The sequence below is a fragment of the Bactrocera latifrons genome, unplaced genomic scaffold (genome assembly GCF_001853355.1).
Source record: "Bactrocera latifrons isolate USDA-ARS-PBARC rearing strain unplaced genomic scaffold, ASM185335v1 scaffold_4, whole genome shotgun sequence".
Taxonomy (NCBI): Eukaryota; Metazoa; Arthropoda; class Insecta; order Diptera; family Tephritidae; genus Bactrocera; species Bactrocera latifrons.
Window position 1 is genome coordinate 162,012 of NW_017537045.1, and position 7,095 is coordinate 169,106.

Here is a 7,095-nt window from a genome sequence, read left to right on the forward strand (position 1 = left end):
AATAAATAAAATAACTGGTAGTAATATGATAAAAATTATTAACTTTTATTCGTCTATTTAAAAATTAAAAAAAATTCAAACAAAACCTTATAAAAAATATTTGTTTAAATTGCATCATATAGCATAAAGAATGTTTAATTTTTTGAAAATTGTTTAATACGTTAAATTATACTAAACAAATAAATTCTAAAAAAGAAAATAAAAGTAAAGAAATATGTAAATAAAACCAAAAAATTCATTTTATAAATAAAAAAAAAAAATTAAAAATTAAAATTAATTAAGCAATAAATAAAATAATTGGAAGTAATATTGATAAAAATTATGTACTATTTATTATATTTATTTTTTACTACGTTTTTCAAACTTAACCCTACAACCCACTCGCACTCGCGATACTCGTCGTTGAGGTGTTGTTACGCTCATTATCAGTGCACAATATGTAGTATTGTAGCTCTCACACTGTGTTTTACGCTCACAGTATCTCAGTATCTCACTCAAATTGCAATGTTTACAATTTTTTCATAACAACACAAGAGTCAATGAACTTGAAATGTGCGCACACACCAACAAAGCAAAGAAATCAGAACATGTGTATGGGTGTAAATATATCTGCGCGTATATATGTTTGTATATAAATCTGTCAGTGGCGATGTAAATTTGTTTAGCGGTTGGTTGTGTGAGAAGAAAAGAGTATGGCAGCATGTAAGAGTTTTAAAATGAAGTAAAATTTAAAATTAAAATATTGTAACAGGAGCGTTGTGTTAAGAGAAAACTATTGAGAGAGCGTAATTGTGACAGTTCTTTGGCGCTAATTAGGAATTATTGAAGTAGTTGGACGAAATTGGTTGCTTAAAAATTTTTATTCAAGAAATATTACCGCACAAAGTTTTTAATAATTTTTTATTTTACTGAATATAGTGTTGTTATTGTACTTTGTATGTATGTTTTTTCAAATGATTATTTATACTACTGAAAAATTTCATCATCCAGCGTATGCGGCACCGGTGCACCGAAAGCTGACAGCTCAAGACTTTTGGATGGCGAGAAAGTAAGCTGTGAACCCAAATGCTATTAAATAACCTCCAAATGAGAGTTCAGTTCAGTTTTGGTAAATTTTTGTTCGCAAGAAGCACTGGATCCTAAAAACAATATGCCTGCAAAGGAAAAGTGCCTGCATAAGGTAAGTTTCAGTTCTACAGAATCTATTTTACATATGTATGCTAGTGTAACAATTTAAGAAACTTTATAAGCGAGCTACGCTTTATTTTATACCGATATCGTTTATAACTGGAGACAATATTTTTGTGTTCAAAACAATATTGAATTTTAGCTCAATAACTTATATTATATGAAAAACATAACTCATTTTAAACGAATATCATGAATATTTGTATACAGTATTGTTGTGGTCGGAAATGTCTATTTGCATCCTTTGTGGCGGAATTTATAAGGAGTACTGCTTAGAAATATCTTCAAATGATTGTTTGGGCTCTTAAAGCTTTCAATTGAATTCCTCGAAGAACTTAATGAATATGTTAATTCAGTTTCAGAGATAAACATTCGGTTTTGAGAGATTGGCTCTTCGCAACCCAGAAAGCTACATACATACATACGTATACATTGATATCTATAATACATGTACATGTGTACATATATATATATATAATAATTAGCGACGTCTTCGACTCCTAAAGTGATATTTCCAAGTTTCCAGATGGCATGTACATAATTTCTGGGCACTGGCACTACAAAGAAATATTTTTACCGAAATTCGAAAGGTGTTCTAATAATCTAAGTAGAGAATGAAGCTGACCTTCACAAAAATGGTGATAAACTTTACTATTCAATTGGACACTCACTGTCTTAAGGGCGTCGAAACTGCGATTTTTAATGAAATATTAGGTTGTCAAAAAAGTCTTGCTGTATTCTCGCTAGTTGGCGCCGAGAGCGCGTAGTTCTAGTTTTATACGTCGTATCGGGCCATGCTATACCTTTTTGGAAAGCTCATTTCACGCGCTAACACGTGTTTGATTGATTGTCGTTTTTTTTTTAAGTCGTTCGTGTTATAGCGTCGCAAACAAGGAGCAAAATAAAGAGAAAATGCGGCATATTTTACAGTACTACTACGATAAAGGCAAAAATGCCGCCAATAAAATTTGTGCAGTTTATGGACCCGATACAGTTTCCATTTCCACCGCACAACGATGGTTTCAACACTTTCTTTCTGGTGTAGAGGTGGTCGAAGATGCGCCACGCTCCGGAAGGCCTGTCGTCGAAAATTGCGATAAAATCGCTGAATTGGCCGTAAGAGACCGGCATAGTAGCAGACGTAGCATCGGTCAAGAGCTGGGCATGAGTCATCAAAAAAAATTTTATGAACAATTGAAAATTCAATACACATACCGCAAGACTTTTTTGACAACCTATTATATACTTCTTTTGTGCGTACTTTGAAGACATCGTGGCTAAAATTGTCCAGGGTAAAACTGTACAGGGTTCTTACTTTATGTAGATCAGTAATAACTAAAATTTCTTCAAGTAGTTGGAACAACTTAATATCGCTCTCGATAACTGATAGACGACTACTCTGTAATTCTCGTTGCTTGAACAGTACAGTGAACCCAAAGGCGGTTAGAGACTATCTACCGTCAAATTATAACTTTCTTCAATATTATCTATGTATGTATATTCATACATAATGATATACTATATGTATATTCCACACTCTTTAGAAACCTCAAATAAAGCTTTTAATTTCAGAATCTCTGCATTCATGCTATAAAACTGTAATTGATTTTTAATGAGCAGAACATCACATAGAGCGTGAAAGCTGGAGAGAGCATAATATATCAAGAAGGAATTGTTCTTTATCGATCTTAATTACTTTTTATATTATTTATAAGTTCATTCAAATACCTTTCGAATTATAAAAATATTTCGAATTTTTCTTCAACTGTACCTTCAACTTTTATAGACTCACTGATCTTTAGAATCTTACGATCTACTCTTTTGACTTAGAGAGTTTGGTTCTATCGTTGAATTTTTAAACATCACATAAATTCAATCGTTGACTTACTATTCCTAAAACGTATGTTCTTAAGGGTCTGAACTTCAAATGTATGAAAAAAATCGATTTTTTCAACAGTCTACCCTAGAATACCTTTAAAATTGGTTTTATATAAATTGTATCATATTAGTAGGTGCGGCATGTGGAATTTCAGGTTAGACTCAATTAAAAAAAATTTCAAAGTTACTTTATGAAAAATAAGGCGTTATGTCTGATTGTTAAATTTTAAAAGCCATAAACAAGTTTTAATGGATGATCTGGATTGAAAATGACATTGTAAAATATTGGCTATTTATAGAAAAAATACTGAACTCAAACGGTAGTTGGGTTGGGTCAGCAGGCATATGTATATGGCAATGAGATCAGTGAATTTTTGATCAATGACGTTTCGATTGCAAAAATATGTTATCAATGATATCTGTTGATCACTTACATCTGCTTCTGAACTCAACCTAACCTTTTGTTGTCAATTTCGGAATACTATAAGTGATATAAACTCAAGCCAGTACCATGTAATCATGGTATAATATATTAAAAAACTTTTTTCCATTGGAAAATAGTGCAATAGTCCCTGGAGGAGCCTTTAAGAGGATCTTCTCCGGTCTATACTTTGCGGTTCGAACCAAATATGTTTGCTCATTGAAAAGGGTCGAACGGAGGCTATTTTAGGCGGATCTGCTCCGGTCTATACCCTGTGATGACATTTCTAATATGTGATTCGGACGAAAGTCTATGTATACCCTCCCTAAATTAAATATCGCTTACTACTTCTGGTAAGAACTGACTACTATTTTGTTAATTTCTCGCTAGCTTGGTGCTGATATGATTTTCTGAAAAGTAAATACATGTTACTACAATTATAGGTATGTCTATATATAAGAGTATATGTATGTATATAACATAGAATTGTCAGCTTTTATATTCATGGCAATAAGCCACATTGCCACAATTTGTTGCTGTGTTGACAGAACGTAAGGTTTATTCACCCACAGTTTCTGAGTTGCTAGGAAAAAAATCATGCCGAATGCGGAATTTCAGCAAAGTGACAGTTTTCACACCAACCGATTGCAAAAATATCTTGTGAAATTTTAAACTAGATAAATGAAATTTAACTATGCTAAGCGTTAAATTTTTTGCTTGCCACAGCGAAGTTGAATGGACTTTGTATGCACTTCATCACACAGCTATGATTGTGCATATGTACATGTGGATGTACATGTGCACTTACATATATGTATGTATGTATATATATATATTATGATTGCAGTGTGTAAGTTTCATATTCAACAACCGTTATGTTACAGATAATGTAAGTTAAAATTTTAAATCCATGTATATGCTATAACTATATATATTCTGACATAAAATTACCCGGAAATTCGAAATAAAACGCAAAATACTTTTATTAAAATTTAAATTACAATTTCCGGGTACTTTTATGTCACATTATGGAAGTTTAAAACAACTCGTTGAAATATTTTAAGAGTTTTTTTAGACTATTTTTATAATTTGTACGATATTCTTGGATTTTCTGGAGACTACTCCTCTGTGCGTCTCATTTGAGTAACGTACTCTTGTTTCGGTGAGTTTCGGTGAGGTCCTTATGTAGTGTCAACTGGAATGCTTTTCCCTTCTCTTTGTTTTGCTGATGCTGCTTGTGTGGCCGGAGTTTCTTTTGAGGCTATCTTTTCACCAGTTTTGTCGGTAAGACGGTCCCGTATTCCTCGTCTTGGCCATCTTTATTTTGTTGCTCTTTCTGTTAGGGCTTTTGTTGTTTTTGCGGTGTATTAATTTTTGTCCTAGTCGGTCTCCTCTTGTTGTAACAGTTGCTCTTTATGAACGCCGTGTTTATCTAAGCAAGCAGGGCGACCACGCGAGGATACAAGTCCTTATGGGAGCTTATATTCAGAACCAGATACGGCACGAAACAGGAGCTCGTCTCAAATGAACCTGTGCGGTCGAATTAAGGCGACGTGCATTGAACGTACTTGAAGACCTGCCATGGTTTTAACGAAATGGACGTTGGAACAGTATGAACCTGCCAGCCACTTCGGTAGGATTTCACTCTTACCTACTGAGGTAATAGAAAACTACCCGCACCAACCCTTTGTCGAAATAATCCGTTCCGGTTTTCCAGTACAGATTCTTACTGGCCTCGATTCTGCTGGGCGCTTGATCAGCGTTTTCGTCAACGTCTGTGCACGTTTTATGCTGGTCGCTGTATTGTTCCCTCGTCGTTTATTGCCTCCCTCTGGTGGGTAGGTTCTCCCTCGGTGCAATCCCGGTAGGGGTTGTGGACGCTTATTTAAAGGCGGCATCTGTTCGCCTCTTAATCGGAGATTCGTTGAGGCGTTTAGAGTCAGGAACCCCTCTCCCCGCAGCTAATCTTCTTAGCATAGGCCGTCCACTATTCGCCGGCTCTGATCCCGTTAGTAGCCGGAGTTCAGCTAATTTTTAAAAATATCTAACTGCATTTCATAATATAATTACAATTTTCATGTCCCTCGCATGCACTCAAGCTCTTCAAGTCTCTTTCTCTGCATATGCTTTCCCAAATTACTTTATTTAATCACATGAAAGTAGAGCAAAGCATAAATGAGGAGAGGGCAATGAACTGCCAACCAACCAACCACCACCGAAAAACCAAAAAACCAAAGGCCAAAAAAGCAAAAAAAAAAGGCAAAAAGGCGAAGAAATTCAAGTTCATCATTAAAAAATGCGCTCAACGCCACACAAAAGCAACAACAAAGGTGTAGAGGGAAACCAACAAGCAAAGAAAAAAGTGACGAAACGAATTTCAAGTTCAAGTTCAAAGCACGAAATAGTGTAAATATGGATATAGTTAAACAATACGAATAAATTTAGATTATATAGTTGTGGACAAACATTTTCAAAACGCTAATGCTAAGCATTAATGCAAGAAAACGGTAAATATGTAAGACAACAACAAAATTTAATTAAAGGCACACGCCAGAAACAGCAGAGAGGTGCCTTAAAATTGGCAAGTAGTTTTAAATCAGTAATAAATTTTGTTCGGAAGATTGTTTGAAGACACTACGGCGATAAGAGCGTGAAAAGAAAGCAACGAACGACAACAATAAAGAAAGTTAATGTGACAAAAACGCAGGATTGTAAGCCTGTAACACGCTTTATTAATTTTATTACTTGATAAGCAGTTAGTTAGGCCGCAAAGTCAGCGGAGAGAAGACTGGGCGACGAGGAGAGTCTCTTCGAGCAGTACACAGTAACTTTGCGGAAGAGGAAGCAGCAACAGCAAGCGGAGACCAGCAATAACAGCCAGCAATACTGGCCGCTAAAAGCAAGGCAAGCAAAGAGTGACAGAGCAAAGAGTCGCGTAGTGAGCATATGTTCGCTGGAGATGGCGGAGCATGACAGTGCGAGAGAAATGATTTTGCTCAAAGAGTAAAACTATAAGAATAGTTGCGTTGCGTGTGTATGTGTTGGAGAAAAAACGCGTACTAAGCAAGGTCATTCACCCCGTAGAAAGAAATTATTAAAGGCAACAACAATAGCAAACACAGTGGGGAGCAACAAAAAAAAAAAAAGAAAAAGTAGAGAAAGGGAAAAAGTTGTAAGCGGCCATTGGTGTGTGTGTATGTACATGTGTATATAAACTCATATGCGCATAAATATTTTATATATTGATATACATACTTACACATAGTATCTGTTATAGCGTATGAAGCGTGAAGTAAACGAAATATGCGTGCAAAGCAAAATATGCTAATAAAGTGTGAGCTCATGATATGACACATTTGCAATATGAAATTAAATAAATTATTTTTTGTGTGTTTGTGTTTTTTGTTTTTCATTGTCTTTTGTTTTGTTTTGCGCTTCCACCGTACGCACGTAGCAACAATGAAATGAATGATTAATCAGTTGCATGCATGAATATTTGTTAAGCGAAAACTTCGGCTCGGCTTGCAATTGACAACCGATAATTAAGTTTTATTTCGACGACTACTATTTCTATATATGTATGTATGTACTTCTGTATGTTGATACAT